Source organism: Lycorma delicatula, chromosome 7 (assembly GCF_047948215.1).
Source record: "Lycorma delicatula isolate Av1 chromosome 7, ASM4794821v1, whole genome shotgun sequence".
Classification (NCBI taxonomy): domain Eukaryota; kingdom Metazoa; phylum Arthropoda; class Insecta; order Hemiptera; family Fulgoridae; genus Lycorma; species Lycorma delicatula.
This window is the reverse complement of record NC_134461.1, coordinates 115,735,030-115,760,791: the sequence shown is the minus strand read 5'-3', so window position 1 is coordinate 115,760,791 and position 25,762 is coordinate 115,735,030. Positions and strand designations below refer to the sequence as shown.

General features: G+C 31.4%; 1 protein-coding gene across 3 annotated transcripts in view; it reads left to right on the top strand.

The window, feature by feature from the left end:
- The window catches only part of LOC142328432 (uncharacterized), a 628,302-nt gene that overhangs the window by 190,239 nt on the left and 412,301 nt on the right, over positions 1–25,762 (top strand). The gene's annotated exons all lie outside the window — the stretch shown is intronic.

Sequence of the window (25,762 nt, the reverse complement as noted above, 5' to 3'; positions counted from 1 at the left end):
AGAGGATTCGTGGAATGAATACCTCGCCTCGGTCTCAGACGACCACTCCTTGGTGTTCAGGCTAAACAAAAAACTACGAGTACGAGAAGGAAAGAAGCCTCGCCACCCGGTTGTGGGACAACGAGGTCTTCTGGCATATTCGGAGGCGGACAGGGCGGAGGTTTTCGCCGACACCCTGGAGAACCAATTTACTCCAAATTCCCCTCCCGCCCCGAACGACGACCACACATCCGAGGTAGAGTCCTTCCTCGTAAATTATTTAGCACAGGTGGAGGACGCCTCACTAGAAATAGACCAAGTCACTGAGGCGGAGGTTTCCGCTGCAATCAAAGCTACAAGCCCCGACAAGGCTCCGGATGTTGACGGGATCGGTGCCCGCGCATTCCGAAATGTTCTACCCAATCTTATAGCGGCCATTACCACAATATTCACGTCAATTATGTACGTTGGATATTTTCCGAATTTCTGGAAAACTGCACAGGTGGTCTGCCTACCCAAACCTGGGAAAAGTCTGCTCTTTCCCAGAAATACTGGCCGATTTCCTTATTACCAGTGTTGTCAAAGCTATTCGAAAGGATTTTCCTGGAGAGACTTAGGCGACATTTGGGAAAAGGAGTACGGCCTGAGCAATTTGGGTTCAAGGAGGGCCACTTGACGACCCTCCAAGTGGTTAAAATAATCGACAGTCTTGTCGGAGGCCTAAATAAGAAAGCGGTAACTGCAACCGTTTTTCTAGATGTGGCTAAAGCCTTTGACAAAGTTTGGCATAGCGGCTTGCTGCATAAACTCTCACATTCGACGATTCCCTGTCGCTATGTCAGATTGATACGGTCTTATTTACTAGACCGATAATTTGTTGTTGTAGGGGGAACAATCTCCTCCACCAGAGACGTAGCCGCTGGAGTCCCCCAAGGAGCAGTGCTTTCGCTGTTTTTGTACACGGCCTACGTCAACGATATGCCGCTCTCGGAAGGAGTCAAAACAGTTCTATACGCAGACGACACGGCATATTATTATGAATCCGGAAGTGTAGATTACGCGATCGAGAGACTCCAACGGCAATTGGATCAGTAGGGCCGTGGCTCGATATATGGAGAATCAAGGTCAACGGTGAAAAATCGGTGGCAGTGATGTTCACATACAAGACACGTGCTCCAGCCAGGCAACTAGAAATCTCAGGAGAGAAAACCCTTTGGGTAAACAATCAAGTACCTGGGAGTAGTCCTGGAAAACGACTTACCTTAGGAGAACATGTTAAATATGTGACCCAAAGGGCAAAGACCGTCAGGGCCTCACTATATCCAGTACTGAACAGTGCCAGCCCATATCCACTCGCGACCAAATTGCTCATTTTTCGGCTATACGTCCTGTCGATTCTAACATATGCTTACCCAGCATGGAGAGCTTTGTTGAACTCCACGCTTCAAAAGAAATTAGAAGCCGTTCAAAACATAGCGTTGCGGACGATATTTGGAACACCGTGGTTCGTCAGAAACGTCACTCTTCGCTACGATGCGGGACTACACACCGTATCGGAAGTGGGAGGGCGCAGGCACGCAGACTGTTCGGGAGAGCGAATGTGTCCGAACTCGGCCATCTACGGGACATCTGCCGAGAGGACCGTACTCCACACGGTATAAGAAAAAGCCTCATGTCGTATTAGACGAACAACCGTGAAGAGGCGGTACGAGAGTCAAAAAATGACCAACCAGGATTTGGAGCCTCTGTATCGCGTAACCTATAAATGGAAACCGCGCGAAAATTCCAGCGGCAAAAGTGACCGTTTTCGCAATTAAATTTTGTTAAAACTATAAAAAGCTAGACAACACCCCACACCGTCCCACGAAGAGACCACAGTTTCATTTAGTCAGCATATGGGACTCCTTCCGGAGAACGGGGCGCATTTCTCACTCCAAATAACTACGGCTCTGGTAGGCGCATCCTGCTAGGCCGTAGGTGCTGGTACCGAAAGGACTTCAGCGGATGGATTGAAGGGGAATCACGCCGGGATTACTAGGCTTAAAAGCTTAGTCTCTCACGGTGAGAACCAGTAAATAAATTTCACGATGATCCATACGGATAGGAACGCAAATTACCAAATCCGTCCATAAATAAAACTTAAAATTTATAACTGCCATTAAATAACCGATGATATCCACCCGATAATAGAAAGATACAGCAGCAAGGGACATTGTCCAGGCTCTGCGATCTGTAGGGAGAAATATTGAAACTCCCGCCATTCTTGCGCTCCGTTCTGTTATGAATTATAATTATTTCCGTCACAAATTAATATATTAAACGAATTTTGAATTTTGAAAACAAAAATTATAAATACTACAATTGATCGTCAAAAATTAAAACTAATGTCGACGTTGTCCGTCATGTTCGTATGAAGCTCTCAGTTGATATGAAAAAAATATTCCGAAAACGGTCTGACATAATATAAAAATTGTTTCTAAGTGGAAATTATTATATAATTAATTTATATCAATACCAGCGGGCGATGATTAATGATAAAATTAATATTAAACATATATATAATAACAGTTCCGTATTTTTTGAACAGAGCTCGTATGTATATATGCATATAAACATATATATATGTATATGTATAAATATTCAAAATATATATTTACAATATTCAAATATTATAAAACCGTTTAATATAAAAATCTTAACTTTAGAAATTTTGATAAGTGTAAATTGTGGTCAGACAGCCATAAAGACCTATAATGTAGAATTTGTTTTAGGCTCATATGAAATTTAAAATGATGGACTTAGAGGTAATTCATTAACAAATAATAATAAATAAATAAATTTAAAATTAGGAACGACGTAAAATTGGTAGATAAATATTTACAATTGATCCAAGCTCTGTTTGAAGTAAAACACTCTTAAATTATATCACGTTTAAATGGAAACGGTTCGGTTGACATGTATGCATTACTATCATCGTAAACATTTTTAAGATTTACCATAACAAATAAAATAGAAGTACGTTTTACTATCAATACATGCTGTAAGCGTTTATCATATGTAACACTAATAATCTTTGTAAAAAACTCTCTATGTATAATAATTACAGTCGTGTGTATGTATATATATATATATATATATATAAATATATATGTGAATGGGGAGGCTGCCTTAGGTTCGCGACGAATTTGCTTTAATGTCATCAATAGTCTCAAAACGGCGTCCTTTCATAGCTGATTTTAATTGGAAATAAGAAAAAATCGCAATCAGCTAGGTCTTGCAAATAGGGAGGCTGAGGGAGGACAGTCATCTAATTTTTGACACAAAACTGATGAAGTAGAAAAAGCTGAGTGCACGGGTTCATTGTCGTGATGAAAGAACCGTGAGTTGCTTCGCCACAACTCTGATCTCTTTTTGCGAATTTTTTCACGTAACCGTTGTAAAACGCCTCTATATTTTACTGTTTCACCTTGAGGCAAGAATTCAAAATGCACAATTCCATTAAAATCGAAAAAAAAAACAGAACATCACTTTGACATTTGATCGAGACTGACGTTCTTTATTAGGGCGTGGAGATTTTTTGCCTATCCATTGTGATGATTGAACTTTTGTCTTAATGTCGTAGTCGTAAATACAGCTTTGGTCTCCCGTTATGATCCATTGCATGAATGTTTCATTGACATCGGCTTGTTTAAGAAGATGCGTGTTCAATTTTCAGCCAAAATGTCATAGCATTATCTAATTGAGATGAAACCTCCTCTGTAAGTTTTCTGACAGTCAATCGGCGATTTGCGCGCACCAGATCGTTGCTTTTCTGAACGCGGTTGTTATCAGTTGCAATCGAAGGCCTTGTTGGTCAAGGGTCTCCTCAATTGACTGTTGACTTCTTTTAAATCGTGGAAACCATTCGTAACATTGCGTACGACCCAGAGCATCATCTCCGTAAGCTAGCTTTTTTCAAATTTGTAAAAGTTTCTGTAAAAGTTTTCCTAGTTTCACCCAAATTTTATGTTGTATCATTGCTACCGAAAATTACACATTACAAAAATCGCTACTAACACTTAAACACGTTGCACTCAAATAACAATAACACGAAAACTAAACTAGATATCAACAAGCCAACAAGAACATTTGTTTATAGAGGAGATTATGCGGAACACAATGCTACCAACCGCACGTCACGAAATATCTCCGTTGGCGCATAATTAAAAGTGTTTGGTTGTTTTCTGAACAGACCTCGTATGTATATATATGTACATATACATAAAACAAATTTTTTTATTTTATAACCCTTCAGGTAAGTCATTTTATATCACAGTCACAGTCATTTTATATTGTTATAATATTATTATTCAAAAATAAACACAAAAAGAGTAATGAAATGACGTTTTGCTCCAAATTCGAAGCTTTCTCAAGTATAACTACAAAACATAACCTACTTAATCATGTGTTAAACAATATTGGACTGTTTTTATTATTCAACTAAACTGGAAATTTGATAGTTAATAAAAAAAAAATCATATGCATATACCTAAATAGCAATTATTTTACACAATAAAATCTAATCCTATTTATTATTCAGCATTCCATTTAAATCAGATAAAATATATTAAATTATACTAGCATATACAACACTTAAACCATTTGTATCCGTTCTGTCGTTGATAGAAATTTAGATTTGAAAATATGAATCATTTCAAGCATCAACCTTCTAGTATTGTTTACATCATAATCTAACATTTTTACTTGTTCATAATTAAACTGCGTTAATTTTTTTTTTCATGTTTGGCTAAGGCAGTAACTTTATGTTTTCGGTATCTATGAGCCTCCAAACCTTTTTTTTTTTTTTTGGGTGGTTTATCCTATATATTGTCCCTGGCAATCATTACATTGAATACTATATACTAAGTTGGATTGTATAAGATTTGTAAATCAGCGCTTTCAATTTGGAGAAAAGGTAGTTAAAACTGTTGAAGTTTTTAAATACAACTTTGAATTCTTGTTAAGAATATTTTTAAGCTTTTTAGACAAATTTTGGATATATGGAATGGTTATATTATATCTAAAAAATTATAAAATAAAAATTTTTTGTCCATTACACAAACAACCGAGAAGTTTCTTTTATATATATATATATATGTATACAGACAACTCCGATTCCGATTATCCGCGAGCAGTTTAACCGCATTGCGGCTTAACTACGATGCCTATCAAAAAAAAGGAAAAAAAAGAACTTTTAAAAATCTTGTGAAGAGGCTATTGTGAAGAGGCTAAAACGTTTTTCGTCGTTCTGCGAGGTTTTACTCCTTCATTCATTTGCTACTATATTATTATTATTTTCTATAATTATATATATATAATATATAATAAAATTGTGTATATATATATATATATGTCCCAACCCCGTAGGGGGAAGACACCCACCTTGTGACTTTACCGGAGAAGACAATTTTGATTTGATTTCTGTTTGTATTTTTGTATATGCCACGGCCATAATAAAGGTTGAAAATATTGTGAAAACTAACAGAGTAATGTATCTCTTTCTGTAGAAAACAGTGCATATTGTAATGTTTCCACTCTGTAAGAAAATATTCTGAAATAGATTTTTTTTGTATTTTAAGATTTATATATTTCTTTTACTTTTGAAATTTCTGATAAAATAAAATAATGTTTTTGCCCAGAAAAAACCACTCCCAAAAAAATCTACATAATACCCTTATCAATGGGGCTTAATTATTGATTATAATGATTACCAAAATATGATTTAAACATCAAAGTTTCTTATTTGAATAAAAATATTTTTGATTTTGGAAACAAATTGGTAAAAAAAAAAAGATTTTATTAAGTGATTAACAAAAAAAAAAAAATTTTTTTAATTTTTTTTAAATATTGAAAAAATAAACTTTAACTTTTACGATAATAATGGAAAAAAAAATGTTTCTCATTTCAGGTCAGGGGTATATTGTAGTAGTAAAAACGACTAAAATTTTAATTGCCTTTAAAATGAAAGATTTAGTTTCATTATTATTTTTAATAATAAATATGAAAGATGTTAGGGCCAAAAAACAGAATGTTTTATAGAGGTTGGAAATTAATCTAAAAAAAATTTGTTAAAATATTCATATATCGGTTAAGCTTATCAAGTTTCCCAAAATATAACTTCAATGAAAGTTAAAATAAGAACGTAAAAACGTTCAAATAAACCTTTCTATGTTTAAGGTCCGTGGTTTGTAATTTTGGAAAATTATTGACATTTTTTGATAGCCCTTGTATATATAGACGTATTTTATACTATGTATAAAATACTCAAAAAAAATTTTTTAATTATTTTATACGATGTATTACATACCCAAAAAAAGATTTGCTTAATATTAAAAACGAAGGAAGATAAAACAGAAAAAATACATATATTTCAATTTTATGATGTAGGGTTGATTTTTTGAAAAAAATATATATATATATATTTTAGATTATTGGTAACAAATTTTCCAAAGCTTCTGAAGAAAATGGAAATTGGTTTTTCGCGATAACTTTCCTCCTAACGAATTTCTAAAAAAATAATATGATAAATGGTGACCGCGTATATAATCAATCCTAAGATATAAGACTAAAAACAGTGCGACACATACACATACGTACATGTTTTTTGTTTTGGTGTAGATGAACTAATTGGACTGTAAAAGTTAAAGATTTGAAAAACCCGATATCCCATTTTTACACTATCTTTCTCCTTTAATTATTCTTTAACTATTTTCGCTATATTCGCCGGTAAATTAAATTTTTCTAAATTGATTACTTTATTAATTAGTCGATGAAAAATTTATATTATTTAAAGGCTAAACCTGTAACTTGGGGTAAAAAAGCTACTTACAATCCAGTAAGGCAGGTAGATGTCTGGCACGGAAAAATTCCATTTCATAATTTAATATCTGTTGAATTTTATGTTTTTTTTTTTTATGTCAAAAAAGAATTAAAATAATTTTAATAAAAATCAACGATTTTTTCAAAAATTATATTAGGTTTTTTGTTAATTTACATCTCTTACTTCTTGCCTGTAAGTATCTGGGATCATTCTAAGATTGCGCTTATAAACTTAAAAAAAAAAATTTAAACCTTTGTGTTGAGTTGTAGACTCTTATTACTCAGTTTAATTATACGTATATTTAAAAACAATATCTGAAAAAATAATTCTATATTTAATATAAAAATATAATTTAAGCTAAACCGGATAATCCTGTTCTACTGAATTTATTTTATCTTGATGAGTTTTTATACATTTATATTGTGTGGTTACTTTATAATATATTATTCCATGAAATGCAGCTAGACTAGGAGTACTTAGTATCACAAAATAATCATATTAATTAATTCTTTTAAATTCTTTTTAATTTCGGCTAAAATTTAAATAACTTTCAATATTATTAATAATTTTACGGCCCTGAATTTTTTATTTCTTTAAAATTTTATCATTTGAACCGGTTTTTATTAGATTATTGAAATGATTAAATTTTAGTATTTACGTATTAAAGTTTCATATGTAAATGTTTAACGATTTAATTTTTAAAAGTCAATAATTTTTATTTGTAAAGTAAATGTTATTTTTCTTTTTAATATTCAGATGTTGTTTTTTCTTTTTAACAAATTACATAATGATATTTAATTTATAAAAGTTCTTTTCATTTGTAAGTGTGTTACGTATTATTTTAAATTATTATATGATAATTGATCGTATTAAAATTTAAATATTTGTTTAAATAATTCAAACAATAATTTTATGTACCCTGCAGCAAATAACATTATGAAATACGTATGCGTATACACTTATAATTTGTCACTTTATAGGATATTATGTTTAATTTACATACGATAGGCTTCTTGTTATTATTGCAAATTGTATATGTAAATTATCCTGATTTGCCTTGAAAGAGTTTTTTATGCACACCTAACATATTTAGAAATTGTTATGTTGTGTTATGTCTTGACGGCCTTATGTATCTGTTTTATCTTTTGATAATAACAACTATATATACTGGTGTAAAACTATACTATCAGTAATTCATGTCGTAGTTATGTTTCAAAATATACTATTTATAGACCTATTCGTCTGCTATTTATCATGATTACGTTATGATTTAATTAATAATAAGCATTCATTCGACTGTAAAATTCATCTTTGCAATTATCGTTACGAGTTATAGCCTTATATAAGCCCTTGACATCGAAGATGTGTGCATTCCATTCTCTTCATATCAATAACATATTGTAATAAATTACAATCTTACGAGGCTCGGCAGATAAATTTTGCACATATATTCGTAACATGAGTAAAAAATGAGATATTGGAATGAAATAAAAAATTAATAAAAAAAGTAAATTTCTTTATCTACAGATTGCAGTATTATTTTTCAATATAATCCCCGTTGACACTGATACACTTTTCTCAACCTGTGACAAGTTTTTGAATTCCGTCACTGAAAACTTCCGGCCGTCTTTCTCGGATCCAAGTGGCCACAGCTTCCTTCACCTCATCATTGCTGGTATAATATTTACCTTCGAGATCCCTCTTGAGATGAGAAAAGAAGTGGAAGACGCACGGAACCAAATCCGGCTATATGGCGTATGTGGAATAGGCTCAAACTTCAACTTGTGGAGAGCCATCAGAGAATTTGCGCGTTACCCATTGTGCACAGATTTTACAGTAACCTAATTACTGGATAATATGGCCTACTCGTTCTTTAAATATTCCTAACTGAATAGCGATGCGTTACAGTGTGATTCGCCGGTCACTTTGAAACAAATCGCCCACCTCCTTTCCATGTTTCTCGTCAGTCACAGAAACTGGTCGTCCGTTGCGAGGTGCGTTCTTAATCGTCGTTTTACCACCTTCACATTCGCGAAATTTTAACGCCCACCGATTCACAGTATTCCTGTTAACAGTTTCACTACCGTAAACCGCCTTTAAACGATGAAAAATATTCGTAGGATTCACATTTTCTGCTGTTAAAAATTCGATCACTGCGCGTTATTATAACCGTGCTGTCATATTGGCCGTACTCGACTCCATTTTAACTGCTAAAGAAAACAAATCAATAAACGGATTTCAACGCATTATCGCAGGTTTGTAGAACGACATTTTAGCTATCGTGTGCTGTCACGCCCAACTCGATAGTAGCTTTTGTCTCCGTGCAGTACGCTAGTATGCAAAATTTATCAGCCGACTTATAATCGTCACATTCTTTCGAATTATGTCGAAGTATGATATCGAATATCATATATTGTAGATTATTTGTTGTAAATAACTTATTTATTTATTATAACAAATAACAAATTTACATTTTGTACATATTAACTTTTCATTGAAAAGTTAATATGTACAAAATGTAAAGTTAATCTCATGAATAATTAACTTTTCACAATAATCCAACTCGTGATGGTTATTCACGTCGTTTTATTCATCCAAATTTGTACAGGTTTACGTAAATCATTCGTTCTCAGAGTAGGCGATAACGCCCTTTTGCGGGTGCTGCAGGCCTTCTACTGCCCCCCGAAGGCCTGCAGAAAGTTGGGAGCAGGCGGTCCAGGAAGGCGATTGATTAAAATAAAATGGCAAGAATGATGTTTTCGTGATATTTCCAAATAAAATTAAATACCTACTACACTAGTACAAAACATTAAAGGGACACCTATATTTTATGATAAAAAATGATTGTATTCAAACTACTTTAACTTTTCAACCAAGAGGCTTAGAGACGAATAAAAAAAATTAAAGCTTGAATACTCTACTTTTTGGCAGTATGCTTCAGATTTCAAAAATCATCAAATCAAAATAAAAATCAGCAAGAAGAAAATTTTTCAAAAATTTGAAAGTTTTTCTTCGTGTTTGATGGAGTGCTCGTGGGAAACGAAATTTTTTCATTAAACTGTATTAAAATCGTTTAAAAGCTTAAGACTTCAGCTTTAACAAACTCGTAAAAAACACATGAGATTCATCCTTCACATTAATGTATTGTAATTTTTCAATTGAAAGCTTTGTTTTAATTATGCTATCACTATTGTTGTTATATAACAATACAGATAATTTTTTTGAAAACAATTTTAATAAAAATACTTCCAAATTTGATTAAATATGCGTTTTAATTGCTCTCATTTAAAATGTAAGTTTCAACTCGGAAATAGGAAATGCCACGTTTAAAAACAATAATTGCAGTTGCTGTTAAACAGTTACTGCTTACTGTTAACAGTAAGCACTGTTAAGTGCTAAGTTAACACTGTTAAGTGTAAGTTACTGTTAAACAGTTACTATTTACAGTTGGTAAGTTTAAGAATTTTGGGGACACTAGGAAATTTTTGATTCTCATTGTAGGCGGTGGACGAAAAGGTTTGAAAATAAATGAGGTAAACATATACCCATTGTGTTAAGGAAGGACGTTTTCATTAATCATATTTCTACTTTATGAATAGCTGTTGAAGAAACCTGAGAGATAATTTTACTGATGTTGTTATAGTTATATCCCTACACTTATTAGAAATGTAGAATATAATTTAGTTAAAAATGAATTTCAGAAGACAGAATGAAAATAACCTAAAACCGGTTTATTTTACCCTTATCAGTAAACCGTCTTCATTTCACATCTTATTTGTGACCAAGTTACTTAAGTATAGTGATCAGATTTTTACAAGATTAACAGATTATGACAAAATATAATATATTAATAATATTAAAAAAAAACTGATAAAGTTGTAATAATTTTCTGGCATTTGTTATTTTATTTATTTATTATTTTTTGTACCGATCAGTAAAAAAGATTTATTTATTTATTTATTGTTAGAAGTTTTAATTAGAGTTCTTCTCAACTCAGCCATTTTTCCAACGTATTAATTTAAAGTTGGTTCGTACTGTTATAGTATTGTTAAACACACAGTTCATTATGTTGTATTGAATGGCAGCCACATTGAAAATTAATATCGGAATTTTTTAAAAATATTTAAAGGAAGAAAAACTTCCTTTAAACACATATGTTTTTAAACATATATTAAACGGTAATTTTATATATAATCTACTTCCAGAGTTATGGATCGTAAAAATTACTCTACCACGAAAACAGAATCCTTTTTATGTGTAACTTGTAATTAAAACAAAACATAAGTTCGAACGTCTAGAATAGTAGTAAAAAGATAAAAATTTAATATGGTATAAAACTGTTATTATTTTCCCTATCCTTTGGTTTGTAAAATATATATCTTTAAAGAGAAACTTCATTTTTGTGACGAAAGTAATATAATTAAATTTTTATTTTATTTATCTAATCGGAATCTCTTTTACCTTTTTGTGTAGAGATTGGACAAGAGCACTTCTATATTTCCTTGACTCATTGCTGGATTATTATTTCGTGTACTTCTCAAATGTCACCAGGTTGAACAAAAAAAGTGAATAACTGTTAACTTTATAACTGGTTGATCCAGCACGACGTATTATAAATTCATCCATTGAATTTACTAATTTAATAGGTGTAACATATTTAAGATAAGTGGTTGAGTCAGTTTGGAAAAGGTTTAGAGAATTGATGATAAATCTTTATATTACTGATGGTGATGTCCTGAATCACCTTCCAATTATTTTAGAGCTAAAATTCCGTACAGGTTAACTTCCATGATCTGTTTTTCGGTTTTCTTTAATGAATTAACACCAGTCATTAAAATCGATACATAGATAGTATTAAAAAAGTGTAAAGGTTTTTCTGAATATATATTTATATAGAGTGTTTCTAAAAAGGTTGGTTGGCTATACTTTTTCGGACTCTACTTGTAATACTAAACAAAAAGTATTTTTTTAGGAAAAATGGCAATTTCACCTTCGTTCTCCTCCTGTCCGCCATTTTGTTAATTTTATATAAAAATTTATATTTCAAGTTCGGATAGACGAATCAGATTAATATTTTGTAAGCGTCTTGGTAATAAAGTTTTAAAATTATCAAAAAGTCAGGACTTAAGTACCTTCCTAAATTACAAAATGGCGGCCATGTTTATTTTTTATCCGTAAATCTCCATAAATATTAGTTTTATCAAAATTTATGTTATTTCCTAAAATATTAAGCCTTTTATTTTGAACAAAATAACATTTTATTATTTTTTAAATCGGTTAACAAATAATCGTGTTGTGGTAGAAAATTCATGTTGTAATTTTGTGTCATAATTATTAGGGCTATTATTGTTAGAAAATTATTACTTAATTTAATACTAATTTACAATACTAGATTTACAATAAATAAAAAGAATTATTAATAATTAATCGAATTGAATGTAAAGTGTAGGACATGAAAACAGACAAAAAATTACATCAATTTTTTTTCATAACTCGGCTATTTATTAACTGATTTTAACAATGTAAAGTTCATTTTGTTCAAAATAAAAGGCTTAATATTTTACCAAATAACATAACGTTTGATAAAACTAATATTTATGAAGATATAAGGAATTTAAAAATAAACATCGCCGCCATTTTATAATTTGCCAAGGTATTTAAATCCGAATTTTTTGCTAATTTTAAAACTTTATTACCAAGACGTTTACAAAATATTAATGTGATTCGTCTATTCGAACTTTAGATAAAAATTATTATATAAAAATAGCAAAATGGCGGGCACCGGAGAAGGAAAGAGAAATTGCCATTTTTCCTAAGGACTTTTTTGTTTAGAGCAAAATCACTTGTTTTGCAAGTAGAATCCGGAAAAGTATAATCAGCCCACCATTTTTATAAACAATATATTATTTATTAAATTATTTGCGAATATTATATTCATGGTTCTCACAAGCAGGAAAAGTTAGGAAATATAAAAATAGTCAGGAAAAGCAAGGAAGTTCTGGAAAAGTCAGGAAAAATCACAAAAAACTTTCAGAGAATTGCATTTTCAGTGGTGGCTTTTCAAATTAAAAAACCTCTTCTAGTCGAGAATTTACAAGAAAAGACAATAATTTATCGACGTATAGTTTTTGATGCAATCGTAGATGCTAGGGAGCAAGGAGAATGTTTTCATTAGAGAAAAAAAAATGCTTACTGCAGTGGAAAGGAAGACGATATAAAGAATGTCTTGTAAAAAAAATAAAAAACTTCTCTCAAGAAGAACAGAATAGAGCTCTGTAAAGAAAAATGCAAGCAGATTATTAAAAAAAAAACTGGTGGAAGAAAGGAAAAAGTTGAGAGCTACAAACTTGGCAGAAGAAGAACAGGTAGCTGCTAAAATTAAACTTTTAGAAAAAGGCAAACCTTTATAAACCTTAAGAAGCTCTTAAACCTTAGAAGTTGCCCTGTGTTTTATACGTAACACGAGTAATAATAAGATAATAATAATGTAATGAGATCTCGTATTATTATTATTTTTTTTTAATTTTTGGGACACGTTAGAACAATAATGACCAAATATTTTTCAAGTAGATGTTAATAACGTGTTTTTCTGAAGAAAGTCAGGTGTTCTATTCTAGTTTTCTTGTCTGTATTACTTTTAGTGGCAGTGATTTTAGTTTTGTTTAAATTATAAATATATATATATATATATATATTTATTACTTTTTTGTACGAAGTAAAGGAAGTATTGTGATCGAGAAAAATTTCGGATTTCAGATTTCAACGGAAATATCCATTTTGATCATTCCTGCATCCATTTTGACTAGTTTCGGCTTGACGTCTGTATGTACGTACGTACGTATCTCGCATAACTCAAAAATGATTAGCCGTAGAGGTTGAAATTTTGGATTTAGAACTGTTGTAACATATATTTTTGCACCTCCCCTTTTGATTGCAATCGATTGAACCAAAAGTGTCCAAAAAATCCAAAAAAAGTTATTTTACGGACTTTTTTTAACTGCAGTAATAAGCCTTCATTGAGAGATTTTCAACGATATATCATTGCTTATTTTTATTGGTTACAGAGTTGTAGCTAAACAAAATTTTAATTAATGAAATATTTGTATCAAGAGGAAGGCACATCGACTCGAATCAGACTTAATCTCCTTTCTTTTTTTTTTGTTAACTTTTTTTTTTATTTTAATATATTGATTTATTAATAATTATTAACCTCTGATTGTAAAAAAAATTACGATAAATAATAATTCGATAACAATAAAAAAAAGTATGAAAAAATATCAGAAGTTATTAGTAAAATAAAATTTTATGTACTTTACGTTTTTTTTAAATGTGTGTATTTAATTTAATGTGCGTGCAAGGAAGTTATTTAGTGCCTACATCAGATTGTTTTTTTATACGTGTTACTTTTAGTTAGCATGATGTCATTTTAATGCAAAAAAACTTATTAAATATTGGTTTTTTTCTGTACTTTGCAGTATTATTTACTGAAACAGTTTATCATAAAAAATAGCATAATTTTAATTGTATGTTATAAAAAAAATCATTAAAAAATAAACTTTAAAAATGGATATAATAATAAATAATAAAAAATGCGTGAGTTCGGCAACTATGAGGATGGTGGCGGCTGCAAAATAATAATTTTTTTTTTTTTTTTTAACAGTAAACTGCAGAAGAATATCATTATGAGAGTCAGGAAATTTATTTAAAAAAAAGTATGTTAGTTCTTTTATTAAAATTGCTTTCAAGTGAAGAAGTGACCAATGGTATTTTTGAAATTTTATGATACATCTGTTTTTTGGAAAAGTGGTGTACGACTCAGACGTAATCTCTTAACAGAAAGTCAAATTTTATCATAAGAACAAGATAAATTATATATTGCATCTGGAATGTATGATTTATATACACGAGCGTACATGTTTATTGATAATTAAATTTAAGAAGTTAGTAATTATGATATTTTAATTAGTTAGACATTAGGTTTCTTTATTTAACTTTCAACATATTTTATACATATTTTGTCTCATAATTCCAATTATTTATCTTAAATGTAGACAAAGAAAGGTTAAATGGGGTTAACTACTTTTTAAGACAAAAATTCCGACTAATCCTAATTAATTAAACTATTTATTTTTCAAAGATCTTAATCTGTCTCTCTTAACTTGCTAACTCTCCCCCCTTCCTCTTGTTATCATTCTGTTTAGTACGTATAAAAATATAAGCCTAGATATAAAAATTATTGATAATAAAATGAAAAAAAGTACATGCGACGAACGATGAGCTAATAAATGAATAATGTAATGTATTTTTAAGGTAAGGGAAATAGATTTAAATATGCAACCCGATATGGAGTACGTTACTGACACTGATATATATTATTCACAGTTTTAATATAGAAAAAAATAGGTTACGGAATCTTTTTTAGTGAAAGTAAAATTAATTTTATTCTGGATAAAATTATATGTAATTTTCTTGTTAAATGAATAAAATTTTTAATTAATTATAATCTGATTTTATTACTTTCTTTAAATTTGCGAAAAGTTACAATTTTTTTTATTTTTAGTTTTTCACTCAGTTTTTATTTAATTTTCTTCGCGTAATCAATAATGAATGAAGATACAAAAAAAATATTACAGTTTATTAAATATTTCGGTAAAATAGATTTTTAACGTTTTGAACTATTTTCGTCTACGTTTTAGATTATTATTAAATAGCTTGTTGTCTTAACGAATGAATGAATTTACACCTTTCTCGGTCCATCGATCTGTCAATCTGCCTTTCCTTTTTTCATAAACTACACACAAACAAAAAACGAATTTTTTTACAAAATTTCCTTAAATAAGTTTCATAGCCGTGGTTTAAATTTCGCTAAAATTCTCTTAGAGTATATGGTATAACAAAGACAAATAAAAAAAAAACAAAAGACACTAAAAACAAACATAACAACAATAAAAAAACTAAATAAATAAAAAATAAAACCCAAGTTCTTATTTTTTATTATTTTTTTTTAGTATATTAATATTTCTGTTTTATTATATTTCATTGCGATTTTTTTATTCAGAATTTGGTATTATGATTATTGGTGTTCTTAAAATTGTTCGGTTTGTTTTTATAATTGATGTTTAAGTGCAAATCTTGTTTAGTTACTAAACAGTTGCCGGCCTCCTTGGCGCGAATAGTAACGTCTCGGCCTTTCATCCGGAGGTCTCGGGTTTGAATCCCAGTCAGGAATGGCATTTTCACACATGCTAAAAATCATTTATTTCATCTTCTAAATCAGTACCTAACTGGGTGGACCCAGAGATTAAAAAAAAAAAGGTGATTTACTGGCGACGAAGGTTCTGAGGTACAAATCCTACTAAAAGTTAGTTGCTTTTGTACGGATTTGAATACTAAGCAGTGGATACCAATCTACTTTGGTGGTTGGGGTTCAATTAACCATACATCTAGAATGCTCGGCCTGATTCTGTACAAGACTACACCTCAAATTTACCACTGTGCACTCCGGGTGGGTATACATTTTGTATTTCGATAAATAAACTCAATAATTTATCTTTAATTAAATGTTTTTATAAGGAGTTACATATTAATCAAAAGAGCAAGACCCTCTTTTACTCTTGTCGTTTTTGCTATATAAACTAATTTGGCAATTCCAAAGTTGTGGGATATTAAAATTAAAATAAAGTGTGTGTTTAAATACATACATATATATATATATATGTGCTACGCGCGCGCGCACACACACTCTCACCACTATATTTTTTAAGCTGCCTAAATAAAATTATACTGTATTTTTACAATCTCTTTAAATAAAGTCCATATAAAAATATGGGTTTTTGTTTAATACAGGAGCTGGGTAAAACTTTTTGGACTAAACCAGTTCAGTTTGGGGCGTTAGTTACTCTTAAATGTAAAAAAAAAAACATGTTTTATGAAAGGTTAAATTATTAAAAATCTGTAATCTAATTTAAAGACATTTCTTCATACAAGATTTATAAATATAGCCCATTGGGCAGGTCTAATGGTTAACTCGTCACAAATCAGCTGTTTAACAGCCGATTTTCGATATCGGAGGTTTTGAGGTTCAAATCCTAGTACCGATTAGTTGCTTTTATACAGATCTCGATACTAGTTATTCGATACCGATGTACTTTGGTGGTTGGGGTTCACTTAACCATATGTCTCAGGAATGGTCAACTTGAGTCTGTACAAGACTACACCTTATTTCTATGTCACACATATCATTGGGCCATGATTGCTTATTGTTCTCTAGTTCAGCAGATATGTTAAACTAATGAACAATAAGAAAATAATAATTTTGTTTTCTGAAAAATGATAAATTTTGAAATTTTTATACAAATTTACAAAACATTTCAATAAAATAAAACAAAACTTTATTAATTTTTTAATTGGTTATTATTTCTTTTAACAAGGAATCCTTCTGACGAATTTTCTCCCGGTATAGCGGGTGGCGTAAGTTATGAACATTGCGTGCTAGAGAGATAAATTAATAGAACGACTGGTACAGCTAAATAGTCATTTCTTACGGAAACTCTCGTACAGCTCCGTATACTTACATAATAATCATAACATTGTTAGAGTTGTTCAGGGTAATTAATAGCGCGGTAAGCCATCCGTAAGCCTATGAGCACAGCAATACGCCGCCGGCTATAAATTACTTTCATTTTCTGTTTAGCCTCCGGAACTACCGTAAGGTATTACTTCAGAGGATGATATGCATGAATGTAGATGAAGTGTAGTCTTGTACAGTCTCAAATCGACCATTCCTAGCCCACCGCGCTGGTATAGTGGTTAACTCGTCATCGCCAGTCAGCTGATTTCAACGCCGAGAGTTCTAAGGTTAAAATTCTAGTAAAAGCAGTTACTTTTATGCGGATCTGAATATTAAATCGTGGATACTGGTTTTCTTTGGTGGTTGGGTTTCACTTAACCACACATCTAAGGAACGGTCACCCTGAGACTGTACAAGACTAAACTTTAGTTACATTCATACTTATCATTCTCTGAAGTAATACCTTACGGTGGTTTCGGAGGCTAAACAGAAAAAGAAAGAAAGGTCGACCATTCCTGAGATGTGTAGTTAATTTAAATCCAACCACCAAAGAATTCCGGTATCCACGATCTAGTATTCAAATACGTATAAATGTAACTGTCTTTACTAGTATTTGAACTTTAGATTTTTTGACTTCGAAATCAGTTGATTTGCGATGACGAGTTCACCACTAGACCAGTCTGGTGGGCTGCCCGGTACATACTGTACTAACACCAACGCACACGATGCAGTAAAATCTCACATTACAAAAATATGCAAGTATAGCTCTTACGCTGAACACATCAAAAGCTACGATTTTTTTTTGGAATTTATAGAACTTTCTTTTTAAGAAATTTTTCACTCTCATTAAACTGAATTTAAAATAACGTAATTGTGAATACGGTTTAAAATAAAAAATTTCTTATTTAATGATCTTTTTTTTTTATTGTAGTTAAAAAATATGAAATTTTATTAAAATGTTAATATAATTTTGTACATTTTATTTTACAACTTTGTTTGCAATATAACAGTAGCATCAAGCCCACACACGGGTGTAGCCCATAATGGGTGGGCTGGGATAACTAGATGAGACCTCCAAGTATGATGGGATTTAGCTGTGATCTGATGATGGGTGGACGACTTACTTTCACTGATATGGAAGTAAGTTAAAAGAAAATCGGTCATCAGAGTAGTGTGTTGGTAGCCAGTTCGCATATCATAAAGGATTATATATCGTTTACTGAAGTAAAGTAGGATGTTTAACATAGCATACATCGTTTTTCTTTATGTACAAAAACCTTTTAATTTTTTTTTGTTTGTTTTTGTTTTAATAAGTCTGAAGTAGATAATATTTTTTCTAGGTCAACAACTTAAACTAAAAAACAAAATTTCATGTTTTCTGATTCATTTCTGTCTATAAATTAGCACTTATTTTCTTGTCATTACTTAAGAGAGAATTAACCAATTTTTTTAAATTTTTAGGTACATTAATAAATTTAGCATAATCTAATCCAGTTATTTTTGTCAATTTTATAAACAGGAATCATTTTTTAAACCTTCTAAACGAGCTTAATTTGTATTTTAAAGTTTAATTTGAAAATAAAGTTTATGTAGTTTCGTCAAATGATGATACCGACAAAACATATTCTCATTACCATGAATTGCAAATTTATTCGTACAATACTGACTATAATACTAAAAAATTAGAATACATTAATCTTTTTTCGAAGAGCCTGGGGAATGGACGTATTTTTTCACAAGAAAAAAATCTTTCAACTTGGTGAAATCGTTTGATATCTTGGCAGACAGTACTATCTCGTAATTAACTGAATGCCATAAAAGTAGTATTAAAGAAAAATAAAAAGTTTCATATATGATGAAAATGTTCCCCCTGCATTTTAGTGTTCTTCTAAGAAAAAACCCAAAAGTCCTGTGAGTAAGGAAGGTTGGGTTTTTATCAACAGCCTAACAATATAAAAACCAAATCAACAACACAAAAACGCTGCCAGTTATGAAAAGAACAATAAATACGCAGTAGCTAATCCTATTTTTGAAAACAGTTACAGTTCTTCTACCACTGCTCGAGCAGATGAAAAAATAAGGGTTCTCCAGGAAGATAATCTGCTGAAATTAATCTGGCGTAACAACTATCGTTTGAAGGAACGCAAATCGTACGAAGCAACATCATTCGAATAAAAAAAGCCCTCACGTGTTTTTTTTTTCTGATGCACGGCTTACACAAACATACACACACAACTTAATTAAAAATATTTATTATTTTATTTAAGCATAATATTTTTTATTTACTTAATTCAATTACTCTAATTAAAGCGCGCGCGGATACCGTATTTCATTCGCGCGGGTGTGGAGGTACAAGCGGCCACTTTAAATAATTATTTACATTTTAAATATTATTCTTTTATTTAATTCTTCCGCTCACCGTGATGTTACAACATAGCAGATAACTGCAGTGACCCACCGGGTTGGTCTAGTGGTGAACGCGTCTTCTCAAATCAGCTGATTTGGAAGCCGAGAGTTCCAGCGTTCAAGTCCTAGTAAAGCCAGTTATTTTTACATGGATTTGAATGCTAGATCGTGGATACCGGTGTTCTTTGGTGGTTGGGTTTCAATTAACCACACATCTCAGGAATGGTCGAACTGAGAATGTACGAGACTACACTTCATTTACACTCATACATAACATCCTCATTCATCCTTTGAAGTAATACTTTATGCTGGTACTGGAGGCTAAACAGAAAAAAGAGAGAGACGATTACAGCAGCCGTACGTCAGTGCTACACTAGCGCTCCTTGTTTGTGATAGGGAGTACTAATGACGCACTGTACTCCCCTCCACTTCTCTTTTTCCTGTTTAGCCTCCGGAACCACCGTAAGGTATTACTTCAGAGAATGAATGAGAATGGTATGTATGAATCTCGCCCACAATATCTACAGCTTACTCCATCCTCTATACCGGGCGACTCAATTTTTTAGTCCTCACAACTATTTATGAATTATAATATTATATCTTTTATCATATAAGTGTCAACAGTGATATAACTTTAAATACATCTGTCATGTAATTAATTCGTAAATAACTCGATTCAGCCTAATAAAAAATCAAACATAAATCAGATCATAAAGCAAACAAAAAACATCAAAATGTATAATTTTACGAGTAACTTTTGGGACAGGCTATCAGAAGACACGCGTTCGTTTACAACAGTATAACTCTTAAAATAACCGAGTTGATCTAGTGGTGAACGCGTCTTCCCAAATCAGCTGATTTGGAAGTCGAGAATTTCAGCGTTCAAGTCCTAGTAAAGGCACTTACGTTTATAAGGATTTCAATACAACATCGTGAATACCGATGTTTTTTGGCGGCTGGGTTTCAATTAACCACACATCTCAGGAATGGTTGAACTGAGACTGTACAAGACTACACTTCATTTACATTCATACATATTATCCTCATTTATCCTCTGAGGTAATACGTGACGATGATTCCCGGAGGCTCTTAAAATAAATCGAGTATACACATAATTATTGCTGTCATTATTTCAACCAGTAACAAAATAATTTCAAAGTAATAAAAAAGAAGGCAACACAATTTTTTACACAATTTAGAATCGATGTAAATTAGTCATCAAGGAAAAAATTCGTTGTTTCTGACCTAGCGTAATGTTAATAAACAATTCAGCCATCGTTGAAATAACTTTACAACGTATAAATTTAAAAGATTCATTATATTATCCTGTGATAAATTGCATCTAAGCAGTTTATAAATTATTATGTTACTGATTTGGCTATGTGATATGAAATTTTTTTGCGTGTGAAAATTGCTAAGCGTGACTGGGTGATTCGTACATCGAACTTTCCGGATGAAAGATCAAGGAATTACATTCAGCCACGAAGGACGGTTTGTTGATGAGTCCTGTAAGATGAGTCCTTAAATTGAAATAAATTTATATAGTCAATGTATGCAATTGAATACATTTCTCATCTTGGCTTTTAATTCATTATTATTTTAATAATAAATCACTTTCTATTCTCTTGCGTTCTTTCTGTATGAAAACTTGGAATTTTGTTTTAAAAAAATATTTTTAGGTTTTCTTTCAATACCAAATTTCAAATAGCGTAATTGTACATAAGTAATTATCCGCCGAGCTTTATGGCGGAGTGATCGTAGTTTTTGTATTTTATCCGGAGATTCTGGGTTTAATTCCTGGACAGGCGTGAAATTTTTCACAAGCTACAAAATTCATTACCATCTACCTGTAATTGTTATGGGATGTCATCTTGTTGTGCTATATATTTTAATGAATAAATATTTATTTATAAAATGTATTATATTAATAGAGTAGAAATTCCTAAATTAATTTTTAACCATTAAAAAGAAAAACTAAATGAGATTTTTTTTGTATCAGACTACTAGGACTACCAGAAAGCCCTCGTGAGAAGCAATTTAAACATTTTAAATGAAAAGGGTAGGATTGTTAGCCATAAATTTTAAAAGGTATTAAAAACAGTTTTAAATAAATAAAAACGTAGACTAACGACAAGCCAAACCAAAATGGTGGCAATTTAATCTTTTAACTGCTAGTTTAAAAAAAAGTGGCCTACACATAATGGTACAATATATTAGAAAAAAGAATCGTTTTAAAGTAGATGCATCTGCTAAATATAATTTTGGTAATGAATTCACTGTTACCAGTTATTTAAAAGATACTATCCTAGAGGAAGAATAATAAATAATTGTATCGAAAATCGTAAAATTAAATATTTAATATACTTGCTGAGAAAAACACGGTGCTATAAAGTGCAGAAGAATGTTTTTCTAGACAATCGTTAGGATTAAAAGTGTAGTAAAACTTAAAAGTATGAATTATTTGAAGTTTATCCATTCAGAGAGAGAGAGAGAGAGAAACTGTGGTATTATATGAGGTTTGAAATATGTTGCAACAAGGATGAAGATAAGACAACATGTTTCTCCTGACCCGGTAGGAGAAGACACTCTTCGTGTGGCAGTTTCGGTTGCCACGCCCCCCCCCCCGTACCTAGCTTTTATGAGCTTTACCGAAGGTCATCTTCAGGACCCCGCCAAAAGACATCTCTCAGCCATGTTCTTACTTTAGTCAGGATGCCACCGTTGCGAATACCAAATGTGATATTCCTATCGGTGTACTACTAGGAAATCAACTCGTTAAAGCTAAACACAACTATGTATAGTCTTTGACTCTGAACACAACTGAAATTTAAACGCAACCACCTACCCGATAGGTTAGAAGTTGAGTTCAACACCGACACCATAACACAAAAAAGTGAACTTATAAATAAAACTAATCAAACAAAAACATCCTCATAACACCAGAACAACAAAATCACGACATATAAAAAACCAGGCAGAACCATAAATTCCCTTGGCAATCCGTTCTCTCACCAGGTACTCGATACAAATTTCAACGACTACTCATTCGGTCCGGTTTTTCCAATTCTCACGGAGTTAATGTCGAGCCGACAAATAGTCTCCGTGCGCTTAAGTTCGTATTTCGTACATTCGTAAATTACATGGTATGCGTCATCTAGTTGTCCACAATCTGGACACACAGCAGCGATGGCTTGGCGATGTGAAGGGCTTTCCCTTTCGCATACTTCTCCCTAGATCCCTGCCCAAGAAAAATAGTAACCCCCATTTCGTAAAATGTTATTTAAAAGTTTTATTTAAAAACGTGCGACACGTAGAAGACTGCATCTAGATTACCGTCTGATGTCGAGGAGTCATATCAGGGAGAAAAGGACGCAGCTTAACATTAAGTTCAGGGAGATGTACTGGTTGTTAGGTAACAGGGTCACAACTATCAATATATAACTAGCAATTGCTGTATTCAGCGGCCGTGAAACCGATTTGGACTAAAGGAATCCAACTGTGGAGTACGATAAACGAGAGTGACAACAGATTGTATTCCAGAATAAACTATTGAGAAATATAACAAAAGCGTTTTGTGTAGAATACTGGAATATACGATTATCTGGGATTGCCAATCTTTCGAGAAGATATACAGCGATTCGGTACAAGATACAAAATGAGATTGAATAAACACGAATGGCATGCGATTAACCTTCTGGATAACAGCGAGGACATTAGTCGCCTAAATCGATTGCATGTATTAAATTTGTAAGTTCTCCGAGATTTGAGGTGAACCACTTACCCTAGGGTGTTGTGCTTCGTCAAAATTCTTCTTTTCGTTTCATCACTTCACTTTTGTTGGTTCTTTGATTTGTTTCGCTGTTCTTTATGCAATTGATAAGATTGTTTTTTTTGTGCTTTTTATATTCTGAACTGGATCAGTGTTCTTCGGATTCCTCCTTATATGTACTTATTTTTATTTATGTATACTGTATAAGATATATATATATATAGTTCTTTGAGAGAGTTTGATGGAAATTTTATAGATTTCGATAAATGCGTGTGGCCGTAGCTGAAAAGACGAACAAGTAATTTAAACAGACGAAATGAAAGGAATGAGAAAAAAATTAACGACCTCATTACGTTTGATCAATAATTAAAACTATTTACTTACAACATAATAATTTGCTTCTTTTATCAATTTTTTTTATGTCTACTGACTAAATAACAGAGAATTACTCATAATCTAAGTTGCTATATCTAAAACGGCAATATTTAAATCAAGTATATTTTTAAAACTTTGTGGGGGTAATAAATGTATTATCTTTTTCGATCAGCACTGCTGGAAAATATGTTTGTTAAATTTATTAATAATATTTTCATTCTTTTCCAAACACGATGGTCTCTCAAACGGTATAATTTCGAACACTCTTGTTTTTTATTCTTTTTTTTGTAGATTCTTTTTTTTGTAGATTCTTTTTTTATATGTTTACTTATAACATAATTACAGTATTTTTTTTATCGGTAGAATGACCTTGATTAATGGATTTTTCATAACTGTTGAGAAACGTATGTTTTTTTTAAGTATATTCTCATACATGGAAATAAAAAGATAATAAATTTAATTTGCGTGTACAAATAATGACAGTTTATCTATAGATAGTGATTTTTTTATTTATTTATAAATATGTTTTTTTTTTCTTTATTAATTTCTTGTAGTTAATGTGACGTAATGTATAAATTTATTTATTATAGAAAATTATTATACTGTATGGAAAATCGCGTACAATTTATATCAATATACATTTATTAATCTACTTACAGTTGACTTAACAGTACGTTTTTGTAGTATTTTATACCAGTTACGATAGTTATATATGCTAAGATATATAATAATAGTACTTCTATGGAAATGATCGTGCTGCGTCTCATAGACGACGGCACGTGTGTTTATGGTTACTTTACACATTCGTAACTCTATGTATTTGTTTGTATTTTTAATGTGTATGTATGTATGTGTGCGCGCCCGCTTGATGTTTATGTAATGTTTTATGTGAGTGATTAGTTTGTACAGAATGAAGATAAAAAACGTACATATACAAACATTTGCGCTCACGCATGTACGTTGTAGAGATAATGATTGTTAAAGTGTACTTTAACACTATAGTATTTTAAGTTGCCCGTATGCTTCGTTTTATGTAGAATACTTAGTTAATTTTCGTTGTTATTGAAAACAATTTCGAATACGTATAATATTTTCTTAAAAACGGAGTAATAAACAAACATAGGTCATCAATTTAGAAATTATTCTTTTACGAATACTATATTTTAGATGGGTTATATATACTTTTAGTTTCTGATCGGTTGTTTCTGATACACGTCTATACATACATGCGCGCGCGCGCACACACACACACGCACAAACAACTTCATTTCAAATATTTATCATTTTATTATAATATAATATTTTTTCGTTTATTTAATTCAATGATTCTAATTAAATACGGTATGCGTATTTAATTCGCGCGAATGTGGCGGCGACGACCGGCACTATCTAGACTAATGTAACTTCACAACTTACATAGAACATATTTGCTTGTACGATCGGCAGTTGGTGTAGCCGCACGGCTTAACGCACCAGATTCCGAGTCAACCGGGCGATCGAATTCGAGACCCAGCCAGACCAAGTTATTTTTTTGCACTTTAAATACTATTAATGTATTTAATTCTACTGCTCACCTGTGATGTCTGTGACACCACAGATGTCGTAAAGTGTCGTCAGCTACTTCACGTGTAACGTAACAGAAGACTACAACAATATTTTTTTGGGGTGGGAATGCGATTTTGCAATAAATATTCTGCAATTATTGTTATTTTTTAATTGTTTATAAATTATATAAGATAAATATGACCTTAATTAGACGAAATCTCGATATACTGAGGGTGACCTTGCTCTACAGTCTAACCCC